We start from the raw sequence: 20,314 nt of genomic DNA, 5'->3' as shown, positions 1-20,314 counted from the left end.
AAGCCATGGAAGGTTTAAAAGAGATTGCTTGAAACTCTTAAGTGAACACCCCCATTTAAGCCACCCCTTCCCCCCTCTGTAGGAGGCAGCTGGGTGGTACAGTGTCAGGAAGTCTCATCTTCCTGAGTTCAAATCTGTCCTCAGACACTTAACTAGCTGTGTGACCCTGAGCAAGTCACTTTACTCTGTCTCTCTCAGTTTCCTCATCTGTAAAATGAGCTGGAGAAGGAAATCACAAACCATTCCAGCATCTTTGTCAAGAAAACCACAAACAGAATCACAAAGAGTCAGACACAACTGCAATGACTGATCAACAACAATCCTCCTCCCCTCAGAGGTTCCTAGAGGCATTTGCTTGGATACACAGCATCCCTGAAATTTAAGAAAACTCTGATGCAACAACAAAGACAAAATTCCCATTTGGGAGATTCCCACCCACCCCTACCTATCCCCAGCTTCATTAAAAGAAATCCTATAAGCAACTATAATGTCTTCACTTGCTTGACAGCATTCCTGGCTTGTTCCTGCAAAGACCTCACCCTGGCGAAGATAGGAAATTTTACCAAGGCCTTGAAGGCCTGGGATATGTGCCACAGGCCATCTTAAAAGCAAGGCCAAGACCAGTCAAAGGGCCCCAAAACTCTCCCTGCAAAGGTCCACAGGTAGAGCTCCCAAAGGGAATATAAAGTAGCAATTAGGCCTGACCAAGCTCAGCAGATGGACGTGGTATCAGCCATGGCACAAACCCCAAAAGTGTGCTCCCTAGGGCAATAGCCTGGCCCATATCTGGTGACCACAGGGAACCATATTTTATCTTGCTAGAACTAGCCCATGGAGCTGTGGAGCATGTATCCTTGTAGATAGGGCTGGACCTCTGATTTCACTCACAGAGAGAACTCCCAGATGAGACCACTCTTCTACCAAGCAGGTTGGTATCCCTTCTGCCACGTACTGTTTTAGGATGTTGTCTAGAGTACCCAGAGTTAAAGGCAGGACTACAACCTAGGTCTTCCTGTCTCCATCTACTGCACCCTGCTTCCTTTCCTTGTAGATATCACTGAATAAAGATGGAACCAATGACTTCTAAGAGTATGAATGCATATAAGTGGTACGGGTGTGGGGGCGGGGGGAGGCGGAAAGTGAGGAGAGAGATGTTATTTCAATGCTATTAGGAAAGCAGTGATTTGCTTCTCAGCAAATCTCAACAATAGAGGGGACTGATCATCTTCATTTACCTAGAGGGAATAAATATAATTGTGCTTTACAGGACTTGCCTATTATCCAAGTGCTTTAACTTGACCTTTACCACCAAAAACAGGAAGTGCTGGTAGCCCAGTTCAAATCAGGAACTAAAGGCATGAATGAGAGTAACATGCTAAGTCTGGCAAGGCAATTTGGAACCACATGCTGGAAGGCCTTAAATGCCATGCTAAGGAGTTCTCATTTTGTCCTAGATGTAACAGGGAGCCAGTGAAGACTTTTTTAGCAGGACAATGACATGGTCAGACCTAAGCATTAAAACTATTATGTCTGCAATTGTTTGGAGGGAGGAGTAAAGTGGGAGAGACTAGAACCAGGGAGATTGTATCAGTCTAAAATATGCAAAGTGCTTTGCATATATTATCTTATTTAATCCACCCAACAACTTTGTATTATTATTTATTGCCATTTTTACAGTTGAGGAAATTGAGGCTGACAGAGGTTAAGAGACTTGCCCAGTCACATAGTAAATAGTTAAGGTAGGATTTGAATGAAGGTCTTCCTAGGGCCATCATGCATTCTATCTTCTACTTGTCAGACTGACGGGTTGTGGCCACTGATTTTATGTGGGTGGTTACGTAGAAGGAAGACTCAAAGATCATTTCAAACCTGAGGGCTGGGGGATGGAGAGTGGAAGAAGACAATGCATTCAATTTGTACATGTTAAGTTTGAGGAGCCAGGCAGGTATACAAAATAAAGAGGAAAGAGAGAAAAGAAGAGGGCTCAGCATCCACAATCTTGGGGAATGCCCACGCTTAGAGGATGAGAAGAAGAAAAGGATGAACCAGGTTTAGACGAGTAGGAGAGCTAGGAGATAGAAAGGTCACAGAAAACAAGGAAGGAGAGATTCTTTAGGAGGACTCTCTAGGTCCATAGTATCAGACACTGAAGAAAGATGGAGGGAGATGAAGTCTAAGGAAAGGTAATTGGCCTTACCAATTTAGAGAGCATTGGTGACCTTTAGGACAACTTCAGTTATTTCAGTACAGGGATGGAAAGGCCAGTGGTTGAGAATCGAATGCCTTGAGAAGTGATAAAGTAAAAACAAGGAGTATTAATTACTTCCCCTCCTCACTCAGAGTTTGTTTTTGAAATGGAATATTGGCATCAGAGACAGGAAGAAAGGAAAAGTACAAAGATTTGGAATATTTCCCGGGGGGATGAGTGTGGAATACGTGATGAGAAATTGATGAGATGAGGAAAAGGTTTACTCTGCAATAGTGGGAACTTAGCTGAGATCAGATCTGCTATGACCTGAAGTCTTGGAAGATCCATAGTTGACAACCTGCATGAGCATAGGACTTCTTCCAGAAGTGTGATCAGTACTTTGGAGTAAAGATGGTGGGTGGCGGGCCTTTCCAAGGAAAGAAGTGGTCTACCTGAGGTCGCACAGTTAGTAGTTGTCAGGGCTGAGCCTCTGGCCAAGACCATCTGAAATCAAGCCCAGTACTCTGTACTCTGTGCTACACTACCCTTGCAGATGCTAAGGTCAGGACCCATACCAAAGCGTAGATGAGGAAGCAGAAAAGAAAGAAGCTAGGTGGCTCAGTGGCAGAGAATCACAGTGATGAGAAGAATCTTAGAGATCCCCTAGTCTGACACTCATCTGAAGCAAAACATCCTTCCTATAATAACTCTAACCAGGTCTTCCAGGGACAGAGAGCAGAGCCAACCTCTGACAAGTCAGGGAGATTATTCCTTTTTTAGAAATTTTCCAAAGACCCTCCGCCAAGAAAGATTCCATTTCCTACAAACTAGGGAGCCTGGAATCAGGAAGACCTGAGTTCAGATCTGGCCTCAGATTCTTGCTAGCTGTGTTGACCCTGGGTAAGTCACTTCATTACTCTTTGCCTCAGTTTCTTCTTTTGTAAAAGCATAATAACAGCACCTACCTCCAAGGGTTATCATAAGATCAAATGAGATAATATTTGTAGAGCATTTGGCAAAACTTAAAACACTACTAGTTATCATTTCTAGGCCCTATAACAGATGAAATCCATATATATATTTACTTGGCAGGTAACATGAAGTCCAAATTCACCTCTTTACCTGCACATTTATCCCACCCTTCCAAAGCCATTCTCTGAGGCTCCTGGAGGTTTGCCTACATCTCATATTTCCTAAACTGGAGAAAACTAGAAATGACAATTCTTCTCTTTCTTAAATGCTTCCATAACCTTTTGGGGCTAGGAGGTCCCAGGATAAGAAAAGAGAAGCAACCGGTATGGCTGGCTATGTCTAGATGGGAATATGTTGTGACTAATAATGCAAGTCTGACTGTGTTTTTATAATCTCTTTTAGCTCTGAGTGTTTATGGTTACTACTCATTAAATAAAGAAACAAACCCTTTCTTGCAAGAAACATAACACTTTCTCCAGAATATGACCTAGGGGTTTGAGGTCAATCTGTCTCCGGTATAATAATCTGAAGAGTGACTAGTTGGTTTCTGCTTTAAGATCCCTAATAAGACCCATATGTACAAAAACATTGAAAGTAGCTCTGTTTGTAGTAGCAAAAAACTAGAAACTTAGACGGTGTCCACCTGTTGGGGAATGGCTAAACAAATTATGGTTAAGTATATGGAATAGAATATTATTGCATCATGAGAAATCATGAAATGGGTAGATTCAGAGGACACAGGAAAGAACTGACTCAGAGTGAAGTGAACAAAACCAGAACAACGTATATGACAACATTATAGGCATATCTTGGAGGTGTGGCCGGTTTGGTTACAGACTATCACAATAAAACAGATCACATTAATTTTTTTGTTTCCCAGTACATATAAAAGTTATGTTTACCCTATACTGTGGTCTATTAAGTGTGCAATAGTATTATGTCTAAAAAAAAAGCAATGTACATGCTTTAATTAAAAAATACTTTATTACTTTAAAAAATGCTATCATCTCAGCCTTCAGTGACTCCCAATCTTTTTGCTGGTGGAGGGTCTTGCCTTGATGTTGATGGCTGCTGGCTGATCAGCGTGGTGGTTGCTGAAGGCTGAAGTGGCCTTGATAATTTCTTAAAATAAGATGGCAATGGAGTTTGACTGATCAGCAATTGACTCTCCCTTGCACTTGAACACTTAGAGGCCATTGTCGGTTCATTAATTGGCCTAATTTCAATATTGTCGTGTCTCAGAGAAGAGGGAGGCCTGAGGAGAGAGACAGAAATGATCAGTGGAGCAGTCAGAACGCACATAATATTTATCTACTAAGTTCACTATCTTAGATAGGTGTGGTTAATGGTCCCCCAAAACAATTACAATAGTAATATCAAAGATCACTGAATTCCACGGAGAAGCATGGACTTGACTCACCATCTATGTGTTAAGTGCCATGGGAGAGGGACAAAGTTCTGTGGTATTTAAAGGGAGAAGTTTTCCCTTCCAGAGGGTCAGGGAAGCCTTCATGAGGAGGCAGGTTTGGAACTGAGGGGATTTGATAGCCAGTATGGGCACTTCGTTCCACAGGTGGGAAGGTCACTATCAAAGACCAGAGGAGCTGTCTACTTTTCCTGTGTCTACTTTCTCAACACCTACTTTCTTCTTTAATCTCTTGGACCCTGGCCTCCCCACCCCACCACTGTGCTGAAATGGCTCTCTCCAAAGGTACCAATGATGGCTTTAGGGTAAATATAATGGTCTTTATCCTGAGAGTCCTAGAATCCCAATGACGGCAAAAATCTTAGAGATCTCATTTGACACCTATCTGAAGCAAAAATCCTCCCTGTAACAACTCTTACCAGGCCCTACAGGGACAGAGGGCAGAGTGACACTCTGGCAAGTCATAGCAATTGTTCTCTTCTCAGAAATTTGCCAAGGGCTCTCCACCGAGAGACATTCTAGTCCCTACAGACAGGGAATTTGGTTCTCTTGACTATCACCTCCCCCATCACCATGCACCAAACTGGATATAGGTCTTCTCTCACTAGCTTTTAGCGCCTGAGCTTTGGAAATCTATAATCTTTGAAAAGTTCTGGGTCTCATAGAAAGACATAGAGTTGGAGTCAGAGGATGGAGCTCAAGACCCACCGCTGCTACTTATTGGCCATGGAGGAATAGTCCCTTCATTTCTCAAGGCCTCAGTTTCCTCAGCTGTCAAAGAAAGCAGTTGGACTAGATGACTTTTCAAGTCTCTTTCATTCTAACATTCTATTTTCTAAGGTCCTTTTCCAGTGGCAACATTATATGATCTAAGATCCAATATTTCCTATTCAAAATTCCCTTTCAGCTTTCCCTTTCCATGTTCTAACACTTTGGCTTTCCAAACAGCCTCTCAGCTCTAACATTCTTTGAAATCCCTCCATCTTCCCCGATACAACACTCTGCTCTTGAGGAACATAGGGGGTACAACCATTTCACTTGTGGAGACACAAGCGTGTCCAATCTTTTTTTTTTTTTAATCAACTGTTGCTTCCATTCATTATCCCAGGCTTCCACGCTCCTGAGTGAGCCAAGGTTTCATACCGATCATGTGTCCCAGCCAAACTCTAGCACCCAGATTACACCTTTTATCAGGGTGTAATCCTGCTGTTTCCCCAAGGCTAGGGTGTGGGAGACTTCTTTCTTCTTCATGCAGGCCTCACCCATCCTTCGATATTTGTACCTGCCTGGCATTGAACAAGGCTGCTAATGGCCCTGTCACCCCTAATGCTTATTAATCACAGTTTTCTTGTTTCTATTATGGGGGTTGTTACTTTTCTCCAGAAGCCGAAAAATTGTTTGCTTAAAGGATTACTACTGAGAATTCGTGACTATTCAGGGATCAGAAATCACTGCAAAAGGGGAGAGGTGCAGCCAGTGAATTGCTTCCTGTCAGACTCTGTTGACAGATTGAGTTTGTGGATTGTCAATGTGCCAGGTTTCTTGTAGTGATTTTATAAATCTCAGGCAAAGTTTTGTCCCAAGATTTTTATGAAAGATGGTTTGTGTGCATGTTCTGATGGCCCAGTCCCCTATGACAAACAAATACATAGATCTACTCAATACCTTTCCCTGTGGCCCCAGTCCCACTAGATGCTAGACATCTTCACTGGGATGTGTTGCCAGTAACTACAGCTCTACATGTCCCAAAGTGAACTCGTTGCCTTTCCTCTAAACCCATCCCTCTTGTCTACTTCTTCCAATCTCAGATTCATTTTTGACTCCTCCTTCTCTGTGACTCCCCCAACATCAACCAGTCGACAAGTTTACTGTTTGTAGCCATTCACTCCTCTATAGTTTCATGGCCAATATTCTGATCTAGATCCTCATTACCTCTTGCCTGGACTATTATAATGGCTTCCTAAGCAGTCTCTCTACCCTCTGATCCCAGCTGCCAATATTTTCTTCCTCATTTATGCTTCTGACCCTGTCACTCTCTTGCTCAAACACCCTCACTGACTCCCTATTTCCAAACCAAACTCTTCAGCCTTGCCCCCTAACACCTGGTCTTTATCTACCTTTCCATTCTATCTTTCACTGCTCTGTTCCTTGGACTGTATGCTCCAAAAAAAAGGATCTACTTAGCATTCCATACATTAGTCCTGCTTGTGCCTTGGCTCACAATTGTGCCCTGTGCCTAGAAAGGGCCTCACTTCCAACCCCGATTTCAATTTGCTCTTCTTTGAGGTTCACCTCCTTTGAGGGATAGCTCTTTGACAAAGCCATCCCTGTTCCCTAAGCCAAAAGTGACCTCTCTTGCTTGGAATCTTTAATCACATTCTAATTTGTATTACATTCATCTGTGCATCCAGGCTCTGTCCCTTCTCCCACCCCACCCCAGACTATTTAGGGAAGGTCTTATTGATGTCCCACTGGCACTTCAAAGTCAACATGTCCCAAGCCAAGCCTGTTATTTTCTTCCCCTGCAGCAAACCTGCTCTTCCTTCTGGCATTACTGCTTCTGTGAGTGGCCGTATCATTGTTCTCTGCCCTCCAACTTGAGGTTTATCTATGGCTCTTCCCTGTCCCTCATCTCTCATATATACTTAGTTACCAAGGTTTGCATTCCCATGTCTGAAACAGCTCTCATATCCATCCCCTTCTCTCTATCCCCACTGCCTCCACTTTAGGACAAGATATCATTAAACTTACTTGTATTATTAATAAGGGCCTCTTATTAGGTCTAGGGAGCAGCAAGGTGGCACAGTGGGTAGAGCCCCAGGCCTGGAGTCAGGAAGACTCGTCTTCCCGAATTCAAATCCAGCCTCAGACACTTACCAGTTGTGTGACCTGGGCAAGTTTCTTAAGCCTCAGTTTCTTCATCTGTAAAATGAAGAGAGAAGGAAATGGTAAACCACTTTAGTATCTTTGCCAAGAAAATATCAAATGGAGTCACAAAGAGTAGGATGCAACTTAGCAACAATTAAGCCCTCTTATTCTCTACCTCTGGAGACCCAACCAAAATTATCTTCTTTATTCTTAAACCTATTCATATTTTTCCTCTGCTCGGAAACCTTCAGATGCTCCCTCATGCCTACTTAGTAAAGTTCAAAATCTTTAACCTAGCATTTCAGGCCTTCCCATAATCTGGGGCCACCCTGCTATTAATAATCATCATAGTGAACATTTGCATAACTCTTTAATGTTTGCAGAACACTTTACAAAATTATCTCATTTGATCCTCACAACAACCCTGGAAGGTAGATGCTATTATTATCCCCATTTTACAGTTGAGGAAACTGAGACAAACAGAGGCTAAAATGATTTGGCCAAGACCACCCAATTAGTATGTGTCTGAGGCTACATTTAAGCTCAAGGTCTTCCTGACTCCAGGTCCAGAACTCTATCCACTGAGCCAAAATAAATAATTAAATAAATAAGAAAGAGAGAGAGAGAGAGAGAGAGAGAGAGAGAGAGAGAGAGAGAGAGAGAGAGAGAAAGAGAGAGAGAGAAGAAGAATAAAAAGAGGAAAGAAGGAAGGAAGGAAGGAAGGCAAAGAAAGAGAAAGAAAGGACAGAAGGAAGGAAGGAAAGAAAAAGAAAGACAGAAGGAAGGAAGGAAGGAAAGAGGAGAAAGAAAGAAAGAAAGAAAGAAAGAAAGAAAGAAAGAAAGAAAGAAAGAAAGAAAGAAAGAAAGGAAGAAAGGAAGAAAGGAAGAAAGAAAGAAAGAAAGGAAGAAAGAAAGAAAAGAAGGAAGAAAGAAAGAAAGAAAGGAAGAAAGAAAGAAAAGAAGGAAGAAATGAAGGAAAGAAGGAAGGAAAGAGAAAGAAAGAAGGAAAGAAAGAGAAAATCAAGCAGTGACTGGATGACCACTTGTCAGGTATGCAGGAATTTCTTTCCAGGATGACTTGAACTAAACAGCATTGGAGATCCCTTCTAACTCTCAGATTCTGTGATTGTGTGACCATGATTGGTGGCAGGGTTGAAAGAGTACGGGTAAAGATCTTAAAATAAAAAAGAGCATTTCTGGTTAGCCCCTAAGAGATGGAAAGACTATCTAGTCTGGCCTTATTTTACAGAGGAAAAGTATGTCACATGATAGAGTCAGTAACTGAATGATCTGAGTCCAGCTCCAGGTTCCTTCTGTGGAGCCTGTGTCCTTCCCATAGTGTTTGCACTTCTCTTTTATCCTCAAGCGCTCTGATGTTTTACAGTTGTCTGTGCTTGTGATCCATTCCCCTTACCGGATTGGGAGCACCATATTGGCAGAGACTGGGGCTTTGCTGAACTTTGTCTCTCCCTTCAGCAGGGCATCATGGTCCAAGCACGTTACATGCCTAACAGGTGCCTGAGAACCAACTTCTTATGATTCAGTTGCTCCAGTTCCACGTATTGCCAGCAGCTTTGCAAGTCCTCACCATCCTCCTCCCTTTGACTTCTGTAAGGTATGTACCATGTTCTCTGGAAAGGAGATATAGGAAAATAAATAAATATGGGTGTTTTCTAGTTTCATCTTGGCACCTGTGATCCCAAACCATTTACCTGGAAGCTTAACATGAATCAGTTTCTCTCTCTCTCTCTCTCTCTCTCTCTCTCTCTCTCTCTTCTCTCTCTCTCTCTCTCTCTCTCTCTCTCTCTCTCTCTCTCTCTCTCTCTCTCAATGTGTGTGTTTCTCTCCCTCTCTCTCTCCATGCTTAATGGACAGGGCTTGTCTCTGTTAACCCATCTGCCAACAAGTTTTTACAGAGTACCTACCATGTGTCATGTCTCACACCTACCTCTGGTGTGCAAGAGACAAGAGGAGAAGCAGAAAGAAACTCAGATCTTGCCCTTGGGAGGGGGGCTCCCAGTCTACATAGGGAGAGAACAACTTAGCCAAAGTCTCATTATTTACAGACCAATCTCACTTGTAGGAAGAAGGTAGCTACCCCTCTCTGGATAAAATTCAGTCTATTATCTCATCATCAGAAACATTCATTAAATCTAATTGCCCTGGCCCAAGGGATGGGAAAACACAGGGAACAGTACAGGATAGTGAGTCACCAAGGGCTGGACTGTGTGGAACATATCGTGAGCGTTGTAAGCATGGGAAGTCTCTCTGACTCTCGTTTCAGTTTCCGGTGGGGAATTGGGCAAAGCTCTGCAAGTCCCGCCTGAACCTTTTTCAGTCTAGCTCCCAAAATGATCTACATGACAACCAGGACTATTACAAGGGCTAAAAAGAATTTCAGCTGAGTTTCACCCAGCTGTTTTGTAATTTTGAGAAGTGTCAGGGGCAGCTAGGTGGCACAGTGGATAGAGCACCAGCCCTGAAATCACGAGGACCTGAGTTCAAATCCAGCCTCAGACCAAACACTTGACACTTACTAGCTGTGTGACCCTGGGCAGGTCACTTAACCCCAATTGCCTAAAAATTTAAAAAAAATTTAAAAAAATGGGGGCAGCTAGATGGTGCAGTGGATAGAGCACCGACCCTGGATTCAGGAGGAACTGAGTTCAAATACGGCATCAGACACATAACACTTACTAGCTGTGTGACCCTGAACAAGTCACCTAACCCCACTGCTTAGCCAAAAAAAAAAAAAGAGAGAGAGAAGTGTCTCTGATATTTGGAGGGGACCAAGTTCCTGATACTCAGATATTAAAGGAATTAAAAGGAATTTTGAACAGACACTCTGTAAAGGTTTAAGCTAAGGAACCTACCTGCTCCCACCCCCCCCACCCTGTGTCATTCAAAATTTTTATCAATGACTCAGATGAAGACAAAGATTTATTGAACCTGTAGATATTGCAGAACTGGGAGGGATAGCTGATGTGTCGGATAGCAGTCAGAATCGCAGTATCTCAAGGTAAGTGGGTGGATATTGCATAGGTAGGTATGTTGGAAGCTAGCAGGAGAGTGGATAGTGTAATGGACCTGGTGTCAGGAAGACCCAAGTTCAAATCTAGCCTCAGATCCTCAGTAGCAAGTTGAGTAACCCCTCTCTTCCTTAGTTTCCTCATCAGTAAAATGAGGATCATAATAGAATCTGCTTCCCAAGGTTGTTTTTTAAAATTAATTAATTTATTTTTAGTTTTCAACATTCACTTCCACAAGATTTTGAGTTCCAAATTTTCTCCCTATCCCTCCCCTCCCCACCCCATAATGATGTGCATTCTGAATATTCCTTCCCCTACTCTGCCCTCCCTTGTATCTCCTCCCCTTCTCTTATGCCCTTCCCCTTCTATTTTCCTGTAGGACAGGATACATTTCTATACCCCATTGCCTGTATATCTTATGTCCCAGTTGCATGTGAAAACAATTTTTAACATTTGTTTTTAAAACTTTGGGTTCCAAATTTTCTCCCTTCCTCCCTCCCCACCCACCCTCACTGAGAAGGCAAGCAACTAGATACAGTTTATACATGTGTAGTCATGAAAAACACTTCCATAGTAGTCATGTTGTAAAAAACTAACTATATTTCCCTTCATCTTATCCCACCCCCCATTTATTCTATTCTGTCTTTTGACCCTGCCCCTCCTCAGAAATGTTTGCTTCTGATTACTCCCTCCACCAATCTGCCCTCACTTCTATCGTCCCCCCAATGTCTTATGCCATTCCCTCCTATTTTCCTGTAGGGAAAGATAGATTTCCATACCCAACTGAATGTGTATGTTATTCCCTCCTTAAGCCAAATCCAATGAGAATAAGATTCACTCATTCCCTCTCACCTTCTCCCACTTCCTCTCCACTGTAAAAGTCTTTTCTTGTTTGTTTTATGTGACATAGTTTATCTCATTATACCGCTCCCTTTCTCCTTCTCCAAGTATAATCCATTCTCACTCCTTAATTTTATTCTCCAGATATCACACCTTCATCTTCAACTCACCCTGTGCAATCTATCTATCTATCTATCTATCTATCTATCTATCTATTTATCATCTGTCGTCTATCTATCCATACATACATATAATTTTTCCCCCTCCAACTACCCTAATATTGACAAAGGTCTCATGAGTTACAAATATCATCTTTCCATGCAGGAATATAAACAGTTCAACCTTAATAAGTCCCTTATGATTCCTCTTTCCCATTTACCTCTTTATGCTTCTCTTGAGTCTCATATTTGAAAGTCAAATTTTCTATTCAGCTCTGGTCTTTTCATCAATAATGCTTGGAAGTCATCTATTTCACTGAATGTCTATTTTTCCCCTGAAGGATTATACTCAGTTTTGCTGGGTGGGTGATTCTTGGCTGTAATCCTATCTCCTTTGCCCTCCAGAATATTACATTCCAAGCCCTCCAATCCCTTAATGTAGAAGCTGCTAACTCTTGTGTTATCCTGATTGTGTTTCCACAATACTTGAATTGTTTCTTTCTGGCTGCTTGTAATATTTTCTCCTTGACCTGGGAACTCTGCAATTTGGTTAAAATATTCCTAGTTTTCCTTTGGGGATCTCTTTTAGGAGGCGATTGATGGTTTCTATCAATTTCTATTTTGCCCTCTGGTTCTAGAATGTCAGGGCAGTTTTCCCAGATAATTTCTTGAAAGATGATGTCTAGGGTTTTTTTTTTTATCATAGCTTTCAGATAGTTCAATAATTTTAAAATTATCTCTCCTGGATCTGTTTTCCATGTCAATTGTTTTTCCAATGAGATATTTCACATTGTTTTCTATTTTTTTGTTTTTCTGGTTTTGTTTTACAATGTCTTGATTTCTCATAAATTCACTAGCTTCCATTTGCTCCATTCTAATTTTTAAAGAAGTATTTTCTTCAGTGAGCTTTTGGACTTCCTTTTCCATTTGGCCAGTTCTGCTTTTTAAGACAATTTTCTCCTCATTGGCTTTTTGGACCCCTTTTGCCATTTTGGGTTAGGCTATTTTTTTAAGGTGTTATTTTCTTTGGTATGTTTTGGGTCAACTTTAGCAAGCTGCTGACTTGTTTTTTATGGTTTTCTTGCATCACTCTCATTTCTCTTCCCAGTTTTTCCTTTTACTTCTCTTACTTGCTTCTCAAAATCCTTTTTGAGCTCTTCCATGACCTGGGACCAATTCATATTTTTCTTGGAGGCTTTAGATGTAGGAGCTTTGACTTTGTTATCTTTTTCTGATTGTATGTTTGGATCTTCTTTGTCATCAAAGAAAGATTCTATGGTCTGACTTTTTTTTCCCTCTGTTTGCTCATGATCCCAGACAACTACTTGAGTTATAAACTCTTTGTTAAGGTAGGGTTCTGCTTTCAGTGTGGAGAATGTGCTGTCCCAAGCTTCAGGGGTTTTGTGCAGCTGTTTTCAGAGATACTTCTAGGGACCTGAAAATTTTCGGTTCTTCCAAGGTGATATGATAAGGGGTGAGGTGTTTACACCTCTCCTGGACTGGGCTCTGGTCTATGAGTGACCACAAGCACTCTTTTTTGCCTTGTGACTATGAGGAGGATTTTCTCTGTACAGCCACTACAAGCTCCACCACACCAGTGCTCCTCCTCACCCCAGGACCACCACCCAGAGCTGTGACCTATATCCAAGCACGGACAAAGCAATACATTCCTGTCTCAGCACCAGCAAAGAGATCTCTGCAATTCCCCTATGATCAGCCACTCAATTCCCCCTCTGTCTGTGGGCTGAGAGCTCTGGAAGCATCTGCCACCCCAGGGCTACGCCAGGACTAGGGCTGGGCCCTAGCTTCTTTCTCACCATAGTCACAGATTTTTCCTAGTGACCTTCTAAGTTGTCTTTGGCTTTTGTGGGTTGAGAAGTCTGGAAACCACCATAGATGCCTGCGATTCAGTCCCCTGAGGCCTGCTCCAGGTTTGTTGAGGCCTGGTCTTTGCCTGTGTGCCCACACTGAACTACATTCCTCTCCTAGCCCAGTGCAATAGACCTTTCCATTCAACCATCCAGGTTGACTTGGGCTGGAAATTTGTTTCACTCTTTCTTTTTGTGCTCCTCTAGAATTTTTTTGGAGCCATTTTTTATAGGTATTTGGAGGGGTTTGGGGGAGAGCTCAAGCAAATCACCGCTTTTCCTCCGCTCCCTCCCCCAAGGTTGTTTTAAGGATAAAACAAGATAATATTTGTAAAGTTCTATATATGTCATGGCTATTGTTATCACTGTGTGATTGCCCTATATGGGAAGACCTAAGATATTGATTTTGGTTAACTTTTTCTTTTTCTCTTTTTTTTTTTTGCCTAAGCCATGGGGTTAAGTGACTTGCCTAGGGTCACACAGCTAGTAACTGTTATGTGTCTGAGGCCAGATTTGAACTCAGGTCCTTCTGAATCCAGGGCCAGTGCTCTATCTACTACTCCACCTAGCTGCCCCTGGTTAACTTTTTCTTACAAGGAACTTTCAGGAGATAAAAAAACAAAAACAAAGCAAAAAAAACCCCAAACAAACAAACAAACAAGAAAAAAAGAAAAGATATCAGTAAAAGTTGTTTGTTTGCTTTTTTTAAAGACTACCAGCTACTAAAGCAGTGTACCCATTAGCACCATGATAAATTAAGGTCTGTTTTAAACCACAGAACAGACCTGCATAAGAAACCTACCATGAGAGAAACAGCCCATCATTCTCATCATTTATTAAATGTTTAAAAGTAAAAGGATTTTAAGTTGTTGTTGCTGTTGTTTTTTTAGTGAGGCAACTGGGTTTAAGTGACTTGCCCAGAGTCACACAGCTAGAAGTATTATGTGTCTGAGGTCGGATTTGAACTCAGATCCTCCTGAATCCAGGGCCGGTGCTCTATCCACTGCACCACCTAGCTGCCCCAAAAGGATATTAGGTTAACACCCTTTAAACACCAAAACCAAAACACTAAGATCTCAGTGAGCTAGCGAATTGGTTCGAATCAGTTAGAGTAAAATTTGATACTGATAGATAAAAGTCTTGAATTAAGGCTAGATGTTAATGACTGGCCTTGACTTACTGTATTCTTCCCTCCAGGGGGACTGGCCCTTTTAATCAGCAGCATTGGGAGAGCTACCCCATGACAGGATACAGCAATCTGTGGGATTTGGGTACTGAGTCAGGCTGCCTAAGTGCACAAAAAGAACTCCTTCTAAAGATAAAACCAGCCCTGCCCTGCCCTGTACTGCCCCAGAAAAGTGAAAAGAGCTCTGAGCCTGGAGTCAGGTAGACCCAAGTTCAAATTCAGCCTCAGACACTTACTAGCTCTGTGACCCTGGGCAAGCCACTTGACCTCTCTCTACCTTAGTTTCCTCACCTGTGAAATGGGGATCATAATAGCACCTACATCCCAGGTTTATTGTGAGGTTCAAATAGGTAACATACAGAATGTCCTTGGTGTTTAATACATTCTTGTTCCATTCCCTTCTATCCCACTGATCTCTGACTAGAACAAAAACCCTCTTTATACTATTCCCAACAAGTCATCTGGGCTTGCTTACAGTATGTCCAATGACAGGAAGCTTCCTATGTCTGGAGGTGGTCCATCCCACTTTTGGAAGACTTATCTTCTTGCTCTGTTTTTCTTTTAAAAGCAAAAAAAACATTTTTTAAAAAAGACCAAGATTTCAGTGAGCTAAAAAATACAATTGTCCAAATGTTTAAGGGGGAGGAACTGGATCTCTGAATTTGGGAACACCAGATGAAGAAGCTCTTTCTACCAGGGCAGGTCAGCACTGTCTCTATAAGTTATGGTCTTAGAGAGTGGCCCAAAGTTCTGAGAGATTAAGTGATTTGGTCAGAAGTAGGACTTGAACCCAGGTTTTCTTGGGTCTAAGACCAGCTTTCTATACCCACTATGCCTTGCTGCCTCTGTTATGACAAAATTTAATAGGGGGAGATGTGAAGTTCTGCATTTGAGTCACATGTTAATGACTGATCATGGCTTACTATAGGCTCCCTCCTAAAGGTACAGGCCCTTTAAAGTCCAAATTTTGGAATTTGAAATGTAACCAAAAAATAAATTAAATTTTAACAAAAGTCAAAATCTGTCTCTCTGAAATTTCTATTCACTGCTCTTCATTGTTCATTCTGGACTGAGCAGAACAAATCTATATTCTCACTTCTACGTAGACTTTCAAATACTTGGTAAAAACTTGACTAATATGGAAGTATTTTGCATGACTGCACATGTATAATCAATATCAAATTGCTTGCATTCTCAAGGATGGTGGAGCGGAGGAAGAGAAGGGGAGAATTTGGAACTCAAAATTTAAAAAAACAAATGTTAAAAAATTTTCTATTTGAGAAAAAAATAAAAATTCGATGTAAAAAATGGCAAAAGCTATCATCTCTTCCCAATTCATAGGATTATAAAATTTATAGAAGAACCTTATCAGACATCTAGTTCTCCCCTCCCCTCCTTCATTGTGCAGCTGAAAGAAACCTGAAATCTAGAAGGGGAAAGGGAAGAAGTAGCAATAGCACACAGTCTCACAGGATATCAGCTGCAGAGCTGAGATTTGAAGCCAGATCCTTTGACTTTAGATATGGTGCTCTTTCCAATATTCTTTGGTTGTTTCTCCTCACTAAGCCACACATCCCCATTTCCTTCAACTGGGGCAATCATCCAGCTTAGTCTTCTCAGGCCACTTTGTCCAGAGTCCCCTAAGACTTGACAGAGAACTAGAAACAATACTCCAGATGCAGATTTAGCACAGAACCTGGAGAAGGTGACCCCTGAGCAGGAGTGCACTGATAAAAATTTAATGACTGGCTCTACAAAAGGACCAGTCTGCACTGGACGTACTTTTAAGTTTAATTTGCATTATTAACGCTTCATTGTTTCCTTAAGTCCAAATGATCAGCAAAGCAGTGTCAAGCCCTGATGTGTAGGGTTTTTCCTAGATGTGAATGCTCACACTGGAAATTTACCAGTCTGCTCAGATTTGAGCTGGTTCAAGCATATCCTGAGTGTCTAGTCGCACACAGGCCCTTGCTGATGAATGCCTTCTCTTCCCCTCTGTCTATAGTCAGGGAGAATATTCCCAATAGATGCTAGTCTTTGGACCTTGTCCCCTATAGCTCTGGAGCACTGTATGATCTCTCTCAGGGTTCAGCCCCAGATAGGTTCTGCCCTGCCCCCATCCTCTCCTTATATAACTTTTAGAAATCACCCGGAATGCTCTCTCTTTACAAAGCCGTAATCCCTTTAAACTGACATAAATCAATTAATGAATTCCCTGGCAGAGTCCAGCATCTCTATTTTCTGTCCCCACCTTCCCCTGGAGTAAGACCCACACCCAGAGCAGGGAGGGTATTTGGGGGGTGGGGGAGGGGTGGAAGGTATGATGAAACTCCTGGCTTCCTAATTCATTTTTAGGCTCACATAATATTCAAAGACTTGGAGCTGGGAAGGACCCTGAAGATCACCTAGGGCAGCTCCTTCATTTTACAGTGAGGGGAAACTAAGGCTCAGTGAGGTCCCTTGACTTTGTCCAGGTCACACAGGTAATACCAGAGTTGAGATCTGAGTGTTAGGATGTCTGGCTAGTTTAGCGGAAAGAGCCTGGGTTGGGAGTTAGTGGACTGGATTTCACATCTAGGCTCTGCCCTTTACTCCTTGTGAAATTTTTAGTCTTTTCTACTCCCTGTGCCCTTCCATGCTGGACCGTCCTTTAAGGAATCAAAGATCTTTCTGAGGCTTCTGGGATGTTCCCCTTCTACCTCTGCACTCTCCTGTCCTGGGGTAAGGGTAAGTCAGTAATAGTCGTACACCCTGAGGATGGCCTCTGGGAGCACCAAGAACCTCTTTTCTTTTGACAGAAGAAATCAAGCTAGGTCCTTCTCTCCAAGGGGTACTCCACGACCAAGAAAGACAGTCTAGTTAAAGCCAGTTTAGGAGCCCTTTCTAGGCTGAGAGCTTCTGACCACATCTCTAGCCCATCCTCTGCTTAGTTCAGGTCATTGTCTCTCAAAGATCCCTGAGAATCTTCTCTCTCTCTCTCTCTCTCTCTCTCTCTCTCTCTCTCTCTCTGTCTCTCTCTCTCTGTCTCTCTCTCTCTGTCTCTCTCTCTCTGTCTTTCTCTCTCTCCCCCAAGCCATCTTCAAGCTGCCATACCCTTGTTGCCCATCTCTGACCAGGAACTCAAGCTCCCATTTTGGAATCCTGATCTTCTGATCTGTGAGAATTCTTCTTATCTTGCCAAAACTCCAGGACTGGCATGCTGCTTCTTGTCTACCTTCAGATTATGTTGTTGTGGATATACCTTCTTCTCTCCTCTACCTTCTCCAACTTGCTTTCCAACTCTAGCTCTGAGAACACTACCATTCCTGTAGAGGACACATCAGTTATTTGCTCTAAGATTCTAATCACCATCCCTCCTACTTCCCTGGTCAAAACACTCCTCCCTGGCCACCACTGCCCCATTTGTATTTTCTTTCTCTGTTAGAATGCAAGTGTCTGAAGGCAAGGACTATTCTGCTTTCTTATATCCCCAACAATTAACACAGTGCCTGGCATATAATAAACATAAAATGGTTTTTTGTTCATTCATTCATTCTGATCTACTTTTCCTTCAGGGAGACAGAGTAACAGAGTTCAGTCTCTCACTTTCTCTCTCTCTCTCTCTCTGTTTTGTCTCTATCCACTTCTGTCCCTCTGTCTCTGTCTCCTTCTGTCTCTGTCTCTACATTTCTATCTTTCTCTGCCTCTCTCTGCCTCTATCTCTCTCCCCAATCCTATTCTTTTGCCCTTCTTCCATGGACCCTTAGTCATTGAAATTGTTTCCTTTTGGGGGACTTTTCCATATTTTATTCTGTAGATTTTGCCTTTGGAGTGATAATGCTGGCCTCTGACCTAGTAAGATCTCTTCTTCCATAGAAAGTTCTGCAGACTGAAGCTTGCCCAAAGAAGGACAGATAAAATAGTAACTCACATTTCTATCGAACATTAAGGTTTATCAAGCACTTTCTTCAATAATAATTCTATGAGGCAAGTTAGTATGATTATTTTTATCCCCATTTTAAGATGAGAAAATTATGATTCAAGAGAGGTGACAGTCATACTTGCCCAGTGTCATGTAGCTAATAAATGCCTGAGGTGGAATTTGTGCCCAGCTCCCTCTGACTCCAAGTCCAAAATGCCACCCACACTACCTCTCCTATCCTGCCATATGAAGAGCAGTTGAGAAAACTGAGCCTATTTAGATTAAAGAAGACAAGGCCCAATGGGACCATAGTAGCTATCAAATATTTGGCTGACTGTCACTTGGAAGAAGACTTACATTTGTTCTAATTGAACCCAGAGTCCAGAACAAGACTTAGCCATCATACCTCAGTTGACTCTGTGCTCTGTTCCCGAGGGCTCCTTCTCCAATTGGTGGGTTAGTCCCAGAACTTTCATTTTGGGAAAGAATCTCAGACCAGCTATCCCTCATTCTCTAAATTTGGCCGCCATGGTTTGGCTGCCTCTTGGCTCCGTTCTCCTCCGCTTTACTCACTGGTAGATTGTCTCTGGAACCTCCATTTTTGGGAGAGGTTCCAGAACATCCTTCATTCTCTAGATTTGGCCACCAAATATCTTCTCTCCTTACTCCCCCCGCCCCAGATCTTCAGCTCCCATTTTATGTATTATCTTTCCCCCATTAGAATGCAAGCTCTTTGAGGGCAGGGAACTTTCTGTCTTTTTACTTGTATTTGAATCCCCAGCCACAGTGCCTGACACATAGCTAGACACTTAATAAATACTTATTTATAGACTTGGTGAAAGTCACAATGAAGAAAACTTAGGTTTATATCAGGAAATATGTCCTAAAAAGTATAACTATCCAAGAATGGAATGAGCTACCTAGAGAGGTGATGAATTCCCCATTACTGGATGTATTTAAGTAAAGACTGGGTGACTGCTTGTCATAGATCTTGTAGAAGGGGATATTCTTGTCCTAATTTGTCACCGAAGGCCTCTGAAGTTCCCCTCAGTTCTGAGGCTGTACAATTCTCTGTGACTGTGAGGAGGTCCTCACTTTTGGTTCTGTGCTAACAAAGGGCTGACTGCAGCCCTCCCCAGAACCAGCAAAAAGTCCTGCTGTTGCTTGTACTTCCTCATCTCACAGGGAGATAAAACTCACACCTAGGAGAAATTTTATAACCACATGAGACACTGCCCAATGAGATAGAGACAATTGTACCATGTGAGGTGTAACCTTTACTCGGGTCTATGAGGCAGATTTGTACAAGAGGTCCAGAATTCAGAGTGATTCTGCAGTTAGAAAGGTTGTTGTGAAATAGCTCACATTTCTGCCCCCAGTTAAAGAGCAAAACTCTCTAACAATGGCCTGGGGTTGAACGTCTAGCGCTGTGCTAGGAAAGGTCCCTCTCCTCTCTATGGCTCCCATTACCCTCTCACGCCATAAACAAAGGGACACCAGCAACATAAGGACAGGATTAACCACAGGTGTTTATGAAAAATAATATTAAATTCAACAAATATATTCTTTAACACAATTTAAGAAAATGAAAACTTATGTAAGGCTGAGGCAGGATAGGGCTTACCTGTTGTTTCTTTTAGCACACTTGGCTGCTTTTTTCTTTCTGGGCATCTGGGTGAGAAAGCACCAGAGATAAAAGATACACAATCACATGTTCTTGCTGTGTTATTCATTCAAATGGCAGTTATCTCTCAGGGGCTTACAAAAGGGACCTACAGATGTAGCAGGCACCTGACGCTGCTCTGGTCTCTTGTAGACCAGAATAGCAGCAGTCACGGGACAAACAACACTCCTCACTTGTCTTTTGTGGCCAGCCAG

At 42.3% G+C, this 20,314-nt stretch overlaps 1 long non-coding RNA gene across 3 annotated transcripts; it reads right to left on the bottom strand.

Moving 5' to 3' along the window:
• Nucleotides 1-4,122: 4,122 nt before the first annotated feature.
• Nucleotides 4,123-20,314, bottom strand: LOC110214213 (uncharacterized). 3 transcript variants are annotated; one of them, XR_013486354.1, is made up of 5 exons: nucleotides 20,061-20,314; nucleotides 15,011-15,093; nucleotides 8,869-9,085; nucleotides 7,338-7,508; nucleotides 4,123-4,415 (listed from the first exon to the last, which is right to left on the bottom strand). It is a non-coding gene; the product is annotated as an uncharacterized LOC110214213 (long non-coding RNA). The 3 variants fall into 3 exon arrangements; XR_002326222.2 differs by having other exon boundaries at nucleotides 7,464-7,508; nucleotides 20,061-20,304; XR_013486355.1 differs by lacking the exon at nucleotides 15,011-15,093 and having other exon boundaries at nucleotides 20,061-20,308.

This window comes from Phascolarctos cinereus, unplaced genomic scaffold, assembly GCF_003287225.1.
Source record: "Phascolarctos cinereus isolate Bilbo 61053 unplaced genomic scaffold, phaCin_HiC Scaffold_4;HRSCAF=312, whole genome shotgun sequence".
In the NCBI taxonomy this organism is placed as follows: domain Eukaryota; kingdom Metazoa; phylum Chordata; class Mammalia; order Diprotodontia; family Phascolarctidae; genus Phascolarctos; species Phascolarctos cinereus.
The sequence above is the reverse complement of the archived record's forward strand: the minus strand, read 5'-3'. Positions and strand labels throughout refer to the sequence as shown.